The 15,647-nt window shown below is 45.9% G+C and overlaps 1 long non-coding RNA gene across 3 annotated transcripts in view; it reads left to right on the top strand.

Moving 5' to 3' along the window:
* LOC122472467 overlaps positions 1 to 15,033 on the top strand; it is a 28,575-nt gene extending 13,542 nt beyond the window's left edge. For 2 of the 3 annotated variants that reach the window (XR_006294445.1, XR_006294447.1), the window contains exons 2-4: positions 1,900 to 2,069; positions 5,254 to 5,344; positions 14,615 to 15,033. This is a non-coding gene — a long non-coding RNA (uncharacterized LOC122472467). Of the gene's footprint in view, positions 1 to 1,899; positions 2,070 to 2,255; positions 2,357 to 5,253; positions 5,345 to 14,614 lie in introns of all 3 variants that reach the window. The other variant, XR_006294446.1, reaches the window with a different exon arrangement.
* The last annotated feature ends 614 nt before the right edge of the window (positions 15,034 to 15,647 follow it).

The following is a 15,647-nucleotide window of genomic DNA, read 5'->3' as shown; positions in this document are numbered from 1 at the left end:
TGGCTCTGTCGGTTAAGCGTCCGACTCCAGCTCAGGTCACGATCTCGCGGTCCTGAGTTCGAGCCCCGCGTCGGGCTCTGGGCTGATGGCTCAGAGCCTGGAGCCTGCTTCCGATTCTGTGTCTCCCTCTGTCTCTGCCCCTCCCCCGTTCATGCTCTGTCTTTCTCTGTCTCAAAAATAAATAAACGTTAAAAAAATTATCAAAAAAATAGCTTCAAAAAAAATTTTTTTAATGTGTATTTATATTTGAGAGAGAGAGAAAGAGAGAGCGAGAGAGAGCACAAGCAGGGGAGGGGCAGACAGAGAGGGAGACACAGCATCTGAAGCAGGCTCCAGGCTCTGAGCTGTCAGCACAGAGCCCTATGCAGGGCTCAACCCCACGAACCATGAGATTATGACCTGAGCTGAAATCAAGAGTTGGACTCTCAACCAACTGAGCCACCCAGGCGTCCCTAAAAGCAGTGTATTATTAAAACAAGGCTATAAGATGACAGGCTATGATTTTTGGCAAAGTATATTTCAAATAATTAATTGAAAAAAAAACCCATAGGGGCACTTGGGTGGCTCAGTCGGTTAAGTGTTCGACTCTTGGTTTCAGCTCGGGGCATGATCTCATGGTTCATGAGTTCAAGCCCCGCATGGGGATCTGTGCTGACAGATGGAGCCTGCTTGGGATTCTCTCTCTCTCTCTCTCTTTCCCTCTCTCTCTGCCCCTCCCATGGTTGCTCTCTAACTCTTTCTCTCAAAAATACACAAACATTTAAAGAAAAGAAAAGAAAAAAGCCATACACATTGGCTTGCAGAGGGAAAAGCATATTTAAATGTATTTTAAAAACATATAGCTTTTGTCTTCTTGCCCAGTGAAGAGATACCTGCAGGATGGCATCGACTGGATATGTTTAAATAAGGGAAAAAGTATCTAGTAACTGAAACAGGAGGACCGGCGTGTGCCAGCGCAGTGTGACATTTCAGCAGCAGCCTGTGGTGACCACCCTCCTCAGGGCTATCAGGGGATAGCCCTGATCGCTATCCCCTGACGCACTGTTTGCCATCTCCACCGCCTTCCATTTCACCTGCGCTTGCCTTCCAGGAACAGCCAAAACTGTCCTCCGGGGACAGAGCCTTCTTGGCAGCCGTCTCAGGATGGTGAAGTGATGACCCAGTTCTCCCCCAAGTCAGAGCCAATGAGGAGAGGGGTTGAGGTGGGAGGGCCCGAGGTCCCCCCCCCACAGCTGCTGGAGCAGCCCCTGGCTTTCAGAGGGGGGCTGGGGGAGGGGCGGGCAGCACCCCAGTCCGCTCCCCAGGCTTGGATGACCTGGCAGGTGCTCACACTTTCCTTAGGGGAGACTCACAAAGAAGACTCCTGACCCTGCTCACATGCAGATTCCGAAATCACTGACTCATTATGAGCCCCCTGAATTATACTTTTTCAGTTTTCACGAATGCCCCAGGACCAAGAAGGTTGACATAAAAGAACTTGGGGATCTCGCAGTTGTATGACTCAATTCCTTTGTGATTACTAAGCAGTCGAGTTGGAACAAAGCCTAGTCGGTGAGAAGTTACTGACCTGTAAATACTCCTCCCAGTGGGTCCTGCTCATTCACTCAGTGGCTCACCAGGCTCAGCCGGCCTCTCCAGGGCGACATTCCTCTCCATCTGACCCCCACATCCCCTCCTCCCTCAAATCTCTCCCTTCTTCTGCAGCCTGGATACTTTCTGTGCTGCCCCTGCCCACCCCCGCCCCCCACCTGCCCCGCTTGTAGGGATGACTCACGTCCTGGCCTGTCAAAGACCTCGCTGGTCCTTGAAGCTCATCTTAAATGCCACCTCCTTCATGGCGATTTCCTGAGTGTCCCCCAAACAACTACCTCTCCTTTCTTCCTCTTTCTCTTTTTACAGGGCTTGGAATGTTCTGCCTGGTGGCGTGGCTGTTTCTGTGCACCCCACAGATCTCACCTCTCTGTAGCCAAGGCCGTGCATTCGTTCCCCGTGGCACCTGGCACATGGAATTAACTCGCCATTTCTAAAATGAAACTGACTTGCCGTACACGGAAACCAGACGGAAGGGGGTAAGGAAGAGACTAGGGGGTCAAGAAGGGAGGGCAGAAGGCTGGTGGGCAAATGCAAGGGAGCAGGAAGGTGATTGCTGACAGTGCAGTCAGCCAGTGTGATGGCAACCAGGAGGAAAGGACACAGTGGATGAGTCTAGAGAGTCGAGTCGATTCTGAGCCACTGATGTATCTCGCCCCTTACAGGGGCCCACAGGAACCCGTGCGTGGGCAGAGCATTAGCATCTCAGAGCACGAGATCCGCAGAGTGTGGTATCACCAGTGGGTCACTGCAAGCAAAGCGCACGGTCAGTGTTCTTGGACCAGCGAGACCCCAACAGCACGGGAGCCGGGTGGGGGAGAGGCCACAACTGAGGGACACGGTTCCAGGTCCGGAGGAAGAGTCCCTGCTGAGCTTGACCAGTGTTAGGGGGCCGGGCGCAGATCCAAGGAGAACGCCGGGCTCCAGGAGACAGTCCCCTCTGGAGTCCCATGTCCTCCAGCTCAAACAAGATGAACCTCTCACCGATTTTTAAGGATTTCCAGAAAAGGAGATGGTATTCCTTTCTTCCACAGGGAAGGTTGCTTTCTTGGGTTAGTTAAGGGTGCATCTGTGAACTACTGAGACTGCCTGCACACTGTTTTGTGAGGCCCTGATTCAAGGTCATTGCACAGGACTGCCGTCCAGCCCTAAATGCTCCAGGTTGAACAGCGGAGAGGACACCCCTGGGCGTGGTGGCCACTGAGTGGATGGAATATGTGTAGAAATTACCTCGTGCTTTCTGGACTCCGAAACCAGCCCAGTGACCAGGGTAGTGGGGCCGAGGCATGGGGTGGGGTGCGGGGGGATGAGAGGCCGTTTATCTGAATCAGGGTGTGGTCACACAGCTCAGAGAAGAGGCTGAAAGCTGGGAGCTGCTCCTACCATAGGGCCTTGGAGTGATGGCACTCCACAAATACCTCCAGCCTGTGCTCAGTGACAGTCCGAACCTGACACAGGGATGTTCTTTTACAAAGGTATGCAGCCCAGGTATCCCTCAGAACTAAAGCCTGAGGGATGGCCTCAATCAGAGAGCTGGGCTAGCTGCCGTAGAGATCTCTGTGATCCCCAGGATGCAACCAAGGGAGGAAGCAAGGGCCTTTGCTTTTATTTCGGTGCTGGGGCAATTTTTCCCTTTAATTCTCAATTGCTCGCGTTTCTGGTCAGCTGCTAGCAGGAGGCAGCTCTCTGCCTGGGCCCACAGCTCCTCAGAAATCCTGTGTGCCTGTCACCAGAGAGGCCCAATCCAGACAGTTGTCCCGTGGGATCGTTCAGGGTACCCCGCATGGAACCCAGTTGTTCAAGCAAACAAACTCACAAGCTGCAGGCAGGTTGCCCTCCAAGTTTAAACATACTGTGTCCTGCCTAGTGTTTTGGGAGGCTGGGGAGGTGGGGAGGGGTGCCACTCAGACTAGAAAATTCTGCCTCAAAGAAACCTGTTACAGTAAATTTGAAGTGGATTCAGGGTCAATATTTCAGAAAAGGAGTCAAGAGGCTTTAAGGGGACTCTTTATTTATTTTTTAAAGTTTATTTATTTTTAGAGAGAGTTCATGTGGGGAAGGGGCAGAGAGAGAGGGAGAGAGAGAGAATCCCAAGCAGGCTTCCCACCGGTAGCACAGAACCCGATGTGGGGCTTGAACTCACAAACTGTAAGATCATGATCTGAGCTGAAACCAGGAGTTGGATGCTGAACCGACTGAGCCACCCGGGTGCGCCTGAGGGGACTCTTTAAGGCCAGATATCGTTATGGACTGATTTGGGTTTTCCCAAATTCACGTGTGAAGCCCTAACCCCTGGTACCTCAGAATGTGCCCAAATTTGGAGACCACTGTTAACAGAGTAATTAAGTTAAAATGAGCTCATTAAGGTGGCCCCTAATCCAGTGTGGCTGCTATCTTTATTAGAAGAGATCGGGAGGGGCGCCTGGGTGGCTCAGTCAGTTAAGCATCCTACTTCAGCTCAGGTCATGATCTCACACTCTGTGAGTTCAAGCCCCACGTCAGGCTCTGTGCTGACAGCTCAGAGCCTGGAGCCTGCTTCAGATTCTGTGTCTCCCTCTCTCTGACCCTCCCCTGTTCACGCTCTGTCTTTCTCTGTCTCAAAAATAAATAAACATTAAAAAAAAAATTAAAAAAAAAAAAAGAAGAAGAGATCGGGATCCAGACAAGGGGGAAGGCCCTGTGGAGATACGAAGAGAAGGTGGCCGAGGAAAGAGGCCTCGGAAGGAACCAGCCCCGTCCGCACCTTGATCTCAGACTTCAGTCTCCACAATGCTGAGAAGTGAATTTTTGTTATTTAAGCGTCCCAGGCTGTGGGACCTTGTTGTGGCATTCCAAGCAGACTCATACAGGGCCTGGGAGAGAGGGAAGGCAAGGGTTGCAGTGCTCTGGAATGACAGTTTAGGTGGAGGGTTCCAGATTAGGGAGACTCAGAAAGGTGGGGGATTAAGGACAATAGTAGGTAAAGCTGGATTAAGGTAAAAGTAACCAGCTGGTCTAACTCTGTTCCCTTTACTTCTCTTCCACATACCCTTCTCAGCTTGCTTCTTGCAGCTGGAGGTCTTATCAGGTCTCTCAGGAATATATACCATTTATTAGGAGGCCCCTGAAAGTGGAAAAATACCTTGTCCCTCCCACCTCCGTGCCAGCAATCTCTACTGGTGGGACTTCATAATGGTGGTGGAGAATGCAGAGTGAACACCTTTCTCAAGTGGCTCTCAGATTGTATCACTTGGGGAACAGCCTGCTATTTCTACTGTCTTTAAGTTTACTTATTTTATTTTGAGAGAGAGAGAGAAAGAAAGAGAGAGCATGAGCAGGTTGGGCAGAGAGAGAGAGAGAGAGAGAGAGAGAGAGAGAGAATCCCAAGCAGGCTCTGTACTGCCCAACATGGGGCTCAAACCCACGAACTGTGAGATCATGACCTGAGAGGAAACAATGATTCAGATGCCGAACCAACTGAGCCACCCATGTGCCTCTATTTCTACTCTTAATTAAGTCTGCCTAATGGAAGAAGTAAAAGATTTAAAGAAAAAAAGTGATTGTGGACTGTGGGACATCGCAGTGAGTTTTCAAATGGAACAAAATCCCCTATGCAGAGTCCCCATGTAGAGTCCTGGCTCCTCTTTAGTCTCAGATCTTGATTCCTCCCTTTTTTATTTTTAGTACTTGAAAACAAAATCAGCAGCCTCACACAAATAAGAGTTGGACCAACATTGGAAGTTCTGCCATCGAGTGGACCCACAGAGCCCCAGAGGTGAGTTATTTCATTAGTTCGTGTCTTGATTTCTCCATGTGCAAACCTGTGGGCCATGCTCCCCACTGCCTCCTTGCTCAAAATGCAGTCAGGGACATTCAAGCTAAAATAAATTCAGGTTCCCAGTAAGTATAAAGTAAATATCTACCTCCAACATACTTTTTTAAAATTATTTTTTAAAGTTTATTTATTTATTTGAGAGAGAGAGAGAGAGAGAGAGCACATGGGTGGGGCAGGGAGAGAGAGTCCCAAGCAGGCTCTACACTGCCAATGCCGAGCTCAGTATGTGGCTCGAACTCATGAACTGTGAGATCATGACCTGTGCCAAAGCTGGACGTCTAACGGGCTGAACCACCAGCCGCTCCCAACATACTTCTTACTAGAAGTGGGAAAGATAGTGAGCCAAAGCTTAAGTTCCCCCTTTTAGCTTTTGAGTTTGAAAAGGACTACTTTCTTTTTATGAAAAACAAAAACAATAACAACACCCCCTCCCGCAAAACAACAAAACAAAACAAAACCCCAACCACTCATTTTGCTCATTAAACTGCTATGATTTCCTTTTAATAACAGGCCTGGAATAGGTAGAAATTCCCTAAACCCATTGAAAAGATGGCTCTCCTCTCACTATAATTTTGATGATTACAGCTAACAGCAGCTCACTTAGTTGGCTTCATTTGGGAGGACTGAAACTTATCTCTTGGAGTGTCTACCTTATAATAGTCGCTGTTTTGATAGAATCTCTTCAAAATCCGTTAAACATCCCTTTTTCTTCCTAACCATTGTCCACTGGATGTAGGGTCATCATAATATTACCGTTGCATTAGGAGGTGTAATCCAGTCCTGTCACCAATGAGCCACTGTGGTTTTTTTCCCCTTAGGGCTAAATGATCATGTTCTTAGGGATCGTGTGTCTACTTGGTGCCACTGCCTGTTTTCGCCAGTCTATCTATTTTGAGTCTCTGCCCCTTGCCGTGGGCTGTGAGAGCAGACGCCGAGCTTGTTAGACTATGTCTACAACTAGATACAATTGGCTGTGAACTTCAGGTGTCAGGGGATCTTTGGCGAACAGCGGTACAGTAGACATTCATGAATACCACCCCAGCTTGCATTACTGCCTTTCCAACAGCCCCTGATTTCTGCTGGAGGACCCACATGTTTCTACCTGGGGCTCTGAGGTTGGAGCCCTTGAGCATAGCTAAGCCAGTCAGCACGTTGCATTCCCCTAGGCATGTGATTGGTCCAGAGGTGATATATGGACCCAAGAAGGTCCAATCAGAGTGTTCTCAGCATCTCTAGCTTATGATGCCTTGATAAAGGCATACCTGCTCTCTCTTAGACATGGAACAGAGCACATGGCCTGCATCTGTCCGCAGTTATCTTGTCACCATTAGTGAGCTAGCTTTCGGATGAGGTTGATCCCAATGAAGGCAGAATGGAGAGAAGGATTGAAACAGTTCTTTGGTGCCACCTTCTTTTTTAATGTTTATTTATTTCTGAGAGAGACAGAGACAAAATGTGAGTGGGTTAGGGGCAGAGAGAGAGGGAGACACAGAATCCGAAGCAGGCTCCAGGCTCCGAGCTGGCAGCACAGAGCCCGACGTGGGGCTTGAACTCATGAACTGCAAGATCGTGACCTGAACTGAAGTTGGAGGCTTAACCGACTGAGCCACCCAGGTGCCCTGTTTGATGACATCTTCTAAGCACTGGATTAACCATTGCCTAAAGGTCCCTTGACCTCTGGATCTATCTTTCTATCTTTCTTTCTTTCTTTCTTTCTTTCTTTCTTTCTTTCTTTCTTTCTTTCCTTCTCTCCTTCTTTCTTTCTTTTCTTCCTTAATGAGGCTTTATATGATAAATCTCCTTATTGTCTAAGACAGTTTAAGTTAGCTTTTCTGATATTTACATCAAAGAGAGTCCTAACTGACTCATAATGTGAAAGAATTTGGACTTGTCTTGGTCTGAAATCTATTTTGGTACTTCAGAAGATACTGTTGATATACTTCCTGGTAATACATGGGTATTTGGGATTTTTTAAATCATACATATGCATTGTATGTACTTTTGTATGTATGATATTTCACTATATAAAAGAAAATAAGTATTACCAGTATACAGCCACTTAGGCAGAATACCCAGTAACATTAATTCAAAAAATATTTATTGAATGTCTATTCTATGCCAGACACATTCTTGGTCCTAGGACATGGCGGGGAAACAAGACAAAAATTCTCACTCAAATAAATAATTTTAAAAACATAGGATATATAGTAATGTTAGGTAATGATATTGCCATGAAAAAAAAACAAAGAAGGTTAAGGGAGAGACAAAAATGTGTTATTATTTTAGGCAGCGTGGTAGGGAAGGCATCTCTGATGAGATGATGTTTGAGCAGAGACCCGAAGGAAGGTGAGGAGGTGAGCCTCGCAGGTATTGAGGGATTTGGGAAGAGCTCTCCAGGCAGGGGAAACAGTATGTGCAAAAGTCCCGAGGTAGGAGTGAGCTTGGAGTGCTCTGGAAACAGCATGGAGGCTGGCAGCCTGTTGGGCAAGGGCTGAGGGAGAGGGTGGCAGGACGGCGGCTAGGAACACCGCCTCACAGGCTATGGCAAGGACCAACTAAGTTCAGAGAGAGATGGGATGTTTGGAGGATTTTGAATAGGAGGTGTTAAGATCTAACTTAGCATTCAAAGGATCACTGTTGCTATGTGGAGAATAGTGTGTAGAGAGTCAAGGTAGACCAGGGGAGGTCTTGCATTATTCCAGGTGAGAGAAGCAGTGGCCTGGACTTTGCTGTAGCAGAAGGGGTCGTGAGAGATGGTCAGACCCCAAAAGTAGAGTAGAGCCTAGAATTTGTCAGGGGACATGGATAGGATGTGGCATGGGAGGCAGTAAGAGGAATCAAGGGCACTTCCAAGTTTTTCCCTTAGGAACACTTGGAGAAGGAGCAGGTTTGGGGAGAGAATCAAGAGTTCTGTTTGGGGGCACCTGGGTGGCTCAGTCGGTTGAGGGTCTTGATTTCAGCTCAGGTCGTGATCTCATGGTGGGTGGGATCAAGCCCAGCATCAGGCTCTGCACTGACAGCGTGGAGCCTGCTTGACATTCACTCTCTCCCTCTCTCTCTGCCCTTCGCCCCACTTTAAAAATAAATAGGCAAACATGAAAAAAATAGTTCTGTTTTAGATTTGTTAAATTTGTGATGCCTGATTAGACACTCAAGTGGAGCTCAGGTGGGCAGATGGATGTGCAAATGTGGAATTCGAGAGAAGATAGGGCCGTGTTTAGGTAGACTTTGCTCAGCCTCACCATTGCTTCTCCTGTCAGTGACTGGTGGAAAACTCAAAACAAATGAAATGGATGGAAACTTTATGAACACTGGTGGTCTTAACTACAATATCCATGTAGAGGTGCTAAAACTTCCAAGTGAGCTGCCTAAAATGGACCGATCCGCTGTATCTGATCCAGAAATGGTGTTACTGGGGGACGGAACAGAGATGACACGGGAACTCTCTGGAAGCATTCCTGCGTGGCACTATCCACCACTACCAGACGATTCAGACCGTGCTCAGATGCTGCTTGCTTCGACGACCTTCTAGATAGCAAAAGCACAGCTCTGGGTGCCAACATGCAGGCTGTTGTATTTTAGTTTTTGCTCCCAAAGTCCTTAAGCGCTGTGGGTTCTTTCCTTCTGCATCTGATGCCATACCCCTTGCCAAGTGACCAAGGGAGCCCCCAAATGCAGCTGTAGTACTGCACGCAGATTATGACAGTATTGCCTGTGACTGTGACAGCCCCTGCCCTGGGTACTTGGCTACCTCTGACCTTTGACACACCAGCTCTGGGCAACACACATCATTAAATGTGAAAGCAAACATGGAACCTGCTGGCCCTTGGGCTCAGGCTCTTTTATCCTCAGTGTGGGTCTCTATCAGACACGTTTTTACCCTAGGTCTTGGGCAGGTTCTCTATAAAAGTATCTAGTCTAGATTTCAAAATGAACATCAAACATAAATGTTCTAGAAGTTCAAACAACAAATCCTCACCTAGGGCACCTGGGTGGCTCAGTTGATTAAACCTCCGACTTCGGCTCAGGTCATGATCTCAGGGTTCGTGAGTTCAAGCCCCGCGTCAGGCTCTGTGCTGGCAGCTCGGAGCCTGGAGCCTGCTTCGGATTCTGTGTGTCTTCCTCTCTCTCTGCCCCTCCCCCGCTTGCACTCCATCTCTCTCTCTCTCTCTCTCTCTCTCTCTCTCTCTCTCTCCCTCTCTCTCTCAAAGATAAATAGTAAAAAAAAGGAGAAGAAGAAGAAGAAGAAGAAAACAGTGGAAGATACTTAAAAAAAAAAACCAAAACGCTCGCTTAACCTGGCAGAATCTTTTGTCCATTTTCCCAAAGGAGGAGGGCAAAAAGAAGAGGCATGATGGAGCCTTGTGACTCTTCAAATGATCTCAGAGTACTCTTGCTATGGAAGGATGAAAGCCTTCTTGAGGCATCCAAGCCCAAACACTCCCCTGTAGTTTTGCATTCAAATTAACTAATGAGCTAAGCCCCCCTGGTTCAGTTTCCTGTCTTTGGTTATAATTGCTGTTGCAGTCTTACTAATCATTTCCTGCAGTTTTTCCTTCTTTTGCTATGGGAAGTATTAATGTCTTTAATTTTCCATTCCTCCTTTGGCCTGGGGAGTCTGTTAAGAGAGGATTTCTTATTCTCTAGTCTGCCTTTCTCAGCCATAAACAAGTTTCGTTTTTCTAGAACAGACTTTTCTAGGTTACTTTTTAATTCGAACCTTCACTTTTGTTTTACTTTGTTCCAAAACGAACGAGAAGCTTACAATAGCCAGAGTTGAATCCAAGAATTTGAGGCTCTTTGTGATCTCTTTTCCATCATTTTCTCTCAAGAGTCTTTAACTTGGGTTTCTAGGGGTGTGTCAGTCCCCTGACATTATGTGCAACCTTTTGTGCTTTTATGAGTAACATTCCCCCCAAGCCCAGTAAAGATGTCATAATTGTCATCAGGTTTTCAATACGTGTTACTAAAATAAACTCAGAAACCTTGAGGGGCCCTACTTAATCATTCTGGGGATTATTGCTTTGGGCAAATCTGGTGACCAATCCTTACCTACCTGAGAACAAAGAGAAGATCATCTCAAGACTGTAGGAAAAAGGCTACCTTCCACACAACACTAGAACTGCAAATTTCCTTTTCCCCAACTCTTCCTCCTTCTACAGAGGCAGGAGCTGCTTTCTTAAAATGGTAGATGATGCGCCCAGAGTCTCGGAGCTAAGCAGTTGTAGAGGTAGGACTAGAGTCTACGTCTGGTTCTTGATTCTGTTCACCCTCCACTTTCCATCACCAACAGCAAGGTGGCCGCTAACATTCCATAATATTCCACGCTGAAGCAAGTTAATTCCAAGTACCTAAGTAAAAGTAACCTAAGTGGGGAGGCTGGGTGGGCTCAGTCAGTTGGTTAAGCATCCAACTTCGGCTCAGGTCATGATCTCATAGTTTGGGAGTTTGAGTCCTACATCGGGCTCTCTGTTCTAAGCACTAAACCTGCTTCAGATCCTCTGACCCCCTATCTCTGCCTCTCCCCTGCTTGCATTCTCTCTCTCTCTCTCTCTCAAAAATAAAAACATTAAAAACAATAATTAAAAAAAAATACCTAGGTAATATTTAGTAATTGAAAAGAAACCTTCTGAGCCATGTAAAGGGTCTGTATGTCATAAACTCAGGAAATCATTTCTTGTCTTTCCCAGCCTACAGAGAACATTCCCGTGTGTATCGTGTACTGCAGGCATTACATTGTGAGCTACCTCTTTGTATCCATGCTCCTCATTTCTCCCAGGCTTTTAGGGCCTTTGAAGATGAGGACTTCCTATTGAATGGGTTTCTATCTCAGAGAATTTGGCACACAGGCCTTTTAGTAAGGCAGATGTTTGTGGAAGGATTAGCACTATTTGCACATTCCATTACACTTTTAGGACATTATCTAGCTGTCACCCTTGTGCACCATAATTCATAAGCTCAAATGCCTTCGAGGGTCAGGCAGGTAATTTAAATTAATGAAGCAAAACAAGTGTAGGGCTATAGGGGCAGTGGAGAAAGTGGACAACTGGGAAATTTATGCTCCATCCCATTTACTGTTTAAGAAAAAGCACTTTGGAGGCCAACCTTCCAGCTATGGCAGCATAAAAAGGTCCAGAGGACCCACTCCCCACAGAACAAGTTGAAAACTGGAAAAAACAAACCAAACCAAACAAAAACCCAGTCATTTTTGGGCCCTGGAAATTGGCCAAAGGCAGATAACAAATTGAGAAGCATTTACTCGTGAAAAATAGCTAGAGCTTCAGGAAGGAATGGCGGGGCCTGTAGCCTTTTTGTCTGTTCTGCTACTATCCCTGCCCTCCTCCCTAATTTTGTCCCCAGCTTTATCAGCAAGGGGTGACCAGAAAAAATAAAACAAAAAAACAAGTTTGCTGCCAAAGGGAGCAAATCAATTTTGGGCAGAGGGCGAAAGGCTGCAGTGTGGACAGTAACAGAGGACTTGGCAGGAAACTAATGGGGAAACTTCACTGCACTGCAGGTGTGAGAATGTGCTCCTGGTTGGGGTAAGCAACAGACCAGCCATAAATTTAAGAGGAAATCTTGGAATGGGAGAGCCGTAGAAAGACTGAGATGGGCTCTCACACATCCCCGACTTCCTGGGAACCTACGTGCATGTGCATGAGAGATCCTAGACAGCCCAGCAGAAAGTGAAAACCAAAGCAATTTAGCACTGGCTAAACATCAGACGCCATCCCCAACCCTCACACGCATCTATGTGCGGGATGGAAGCTTCACAGGCCTGTGGTGTTGGAGAAAAACCTCTGCCCAAATTCACTGGCTGACCATTGGGCCACACAGAAACAGGGCAACCCCTAGGAAATAAGGCTAAGAAATAAAAATGATAAGAATAAACCTACACATACACACACACACACACACACACACACACATATCAGTAGCTACACAAATGTGGGGAAGAGAGGTTCTGCCATTCAAGTGCAGATTAGTGTCAAATGATAAAATGAAACCCTCAGGAAAAGAAATCAGAACCCAGAGTTACTAAAATACTACCTAAAACAAATATTACCTGAAACTTTCAGTTTTCACCAAAAAAAAAAAGAAAGAAAGAAAATTATAAGACATGCAAACACATAGCAAAGTGTGACTCATACTCAGAAAAAAAAAAAGCAGTGAATAGAAATTGACTCTGAGTGGGACCAGATGTTGAATTTAGCAGATGAAGACTTCAAAACAGCTGTTTAAAATAGGTTCGAGAAACTAAAGGAAGCCATATTTTAAAAATTAAAGGAAAATCTGATACTAAACAAATATGGAATCTCAACAGGGAAATAAAAACTATAAAAGGGAACCACACAGAAATACTGGATTACTGAAAAGTACCAATAATCAAAACGAAAAATTCACTAGTGGGCCCAGGAACAGATGTGGGATGGCAGGAGATAGAATCAGTGAACCTGAAGATAAAGCAGTAGAAAGGATATAATCTGCAAAACAGAGAAAAAAGATAGAAGAAAAACAGAGCTTTAGAGACATGGGACAATATTAAGCACACCAAAATACACGTAATGGGAGTCTCAGAAAGAGATGAGAAAAGAGTGGAAAATATCTGAATAAATAATGACTGAAGATTCCCAAATCTGATGAATAGCATTAACCCACAGGCCCAAAAGCTCAATGAATTCCCATATCATAAATACAAAAAGAACTACGCCTAGACACATTATAAAAAAAACCGCTTAAAGGCAAAGACAGAGGGGTGCCTGGGTGGCTCAGTTGGTTAAATGTCTGACTTTGGCTCAGGTCATGATCTCACAGTTCATAAGTTCAAGCCCCACATCGGGCTCACTGCTGTCAGCACAGAGCCTGCTTCAGATCCTCTGTCCCTCTCTCTCTCTGCCCCTCCCCAGCTGGTTCTCTCTCTCTCTCTCTCTCTCTCTCTCTCTCTCTCTCTCTCTGTCAAAATAAATAAACTTGTAAAAAAAGACAAAAACGAAGTAATCCTGAAGACAGCAAGAGGAAAACAACTCATCAAATACAGTACAAAACTATGAATGGCTGACTTCTCATTCAAAGGAGACTGGAGGCCCTGGAGGGAAAGCTTCAGAATACTCAAACAGAAAACAGATGTAAGCCAAGATCTCTTTATCTGGCAAAACTATTAATGAAAATGAAGGTGAAATAAACATATCCCTGGATATTACCCAAAGACCCTGATGGAATGTGTTGCTAACAGATATTCCCTGTATGAGTAAGTAAATGATGTTTTTTAGGCTAGAATTAAATTACACCAGGTGGTAACTTGAATCCACACGAAGACATGAGGAGCTCCAGAAATTGTGTAGGTGTGTAGATATAAAGTCTTCATGTCTTTGTTTCTTGCTGTTTCTCCAGACCTGGCACAGTGCCTGGGACATAGGACGTACTCAGTGCATACTGAATCAGTGAATGCTATCCTGCCATATGCAATATATCCATCTAGGAGTTGTCTTAAATACTTTTCACAAGACAGGGTATAAGTAATTAAATTCATTAAAAACTACTACTCTTGAATAATACATGTTAGAGAGGGTGGGTTCAGGAGATAGGAATTACTATGTACCTGATGGTCCAGGTACACAGGTGCATATCCAGTGAAAAGCAGTTGATATGTGATGGAAAAAAACATTTGATCACCTGGCAAAGCTCTTTCCCTGACATGGACCTGATTCTTGCTGCTTTTCTCAATGTAGTCTGGGTCCTCTGTGTTACAGAAATCTTTCTTGGGAGAAAAAAAAATGTATGTGATGTGCTTAACACAGTGTTGGCAATGCGAGAACTCTGTGGAAATGTTATTAGGAATGATCTAATAAGGTCTTCTGGTCAGTCCTACCTTGAGCCCAATTGCATGACACCACATAATTCTTCCAGGAATTAGAAATACCCAGATGGTAAGACACATCCTCTATCTCCAACTCTTGGCTTGGAACTTCCTTAGGGAATACAAGTAGACCAGCAGTTTATGCGAACTTGGGGTGCTAATTCAGCCTGGACATTGGGCAGAAGACCGACTTTGCGTGGGCTTTGCTGCTCAGGGCAAGGACTAAGAAAACAACTAAGAAAAGCCTTTTCTTGAGGTTGGAACAGGGCCCAGAAGTATGTGAGCAGTTCGGTACGTTGGGCTGGCCTGAGTGACTGATGACACCCAAATATATACCCTCCTTCTTTCCACAGAGTACAGTGGCTTCTGTCTACACACAGGCAGCGAATCCCCAGAAGAGACACCTGGCTGAATGCCTGTGGAAAGCTTCTAAGCACCAGATTCCTGAAGAGATGCCTCTTTCAGGTGTCTTCTGATAAAAGACTTTTCAGTGGGAGGCCCAGGCTTGCCTCTGTGCAAGAACCAGAATTCTGAGGATGTTAGCTGTATTATTCCACTCCGGCTGCCATAACAAAGTACCTCACACTGGGTGTCTTAACCAACAGAAGTTTATTTTCCCACAATTCCGAAGGCTGGAAGTCCAAGGTCAAAGTGTTGGCAGGTTTTGTGTCTTCTGAGGACTCTTTTTGGGGGGCACCTGGGTGGCTCCGTCAGTTATGCATCCAACTCTTGGTTTTGGCTCAGGTCATGATCTCGCAGTTTGTGAGTTAGAGCCCCACATCAGGCTCCGTGCTGACAGTGTGGAGCCTGCTTGGGATTCTCTCTCTCCCTCTCTCTCTGCCTCTCTCTCAAAATCAATCAATCAATCAATCAATCAATCAACCTCAGGACTCTTTTTCTCCTTGGCTTTAGACAGCTTCTCCCTGTATCCTCACATGGCCTTCCCTCTGTACCCGTCTATGTCCGAATCTCCTGTTCTTGTAAGGACACCAGTCATGTTGGAGTAGGGGCCACCATATGGCCTCATTTTATCATAATCACCTCATTAAAGCTCTGTCTCCAAATACAGTCACATTGTGAGGCACTGGGAGTTAGGACTCCAACATATGGATTTGGGACATTGAAGTAAACAGAGGGGTCGATGCCACTTAAGGTTGTAACTTACTGGGCAAGACTAGAAGAGTGTACAAAAGAGGGTTTTTGAGGAGAAAAGGAGGATTATGTGCAGGAAATGTCCTAGAGGCTCTGCTTAATGAGACCTCACTGAAACCTCCTTAACCCTCACTTAAACAGCCACCTTACAAGGCAGTTTTTCATCTTCTTGTGTAGTGTCGTTTTCCTTTCCTTTTTGACTTTTCTGTCTTATTCTGATGGTGGTTGTTAAGT

The sequence above is a fragment of the Prionailurus bengalensis genome, chromosome B4, assembly GCF_016509475.1.
Source record: "Prionailurus bengalensis isolate Pbe53 chromosome B4, Fcat_Pben_1.1_paternal_pri, whole genome shotgun sequence".
Classification (NCBI taxonomy): Eukaryota; Metazoa; Chordata; class Mammalia; order Carnivora; family Felidae; genus Prionailurus; species Prionailurus bengalensis.
The sequence above is the reverse complement of the archived record's forward strand: the minus strand, read 5'-3'. Positions and strand labels throughout refer to the sequence as shown.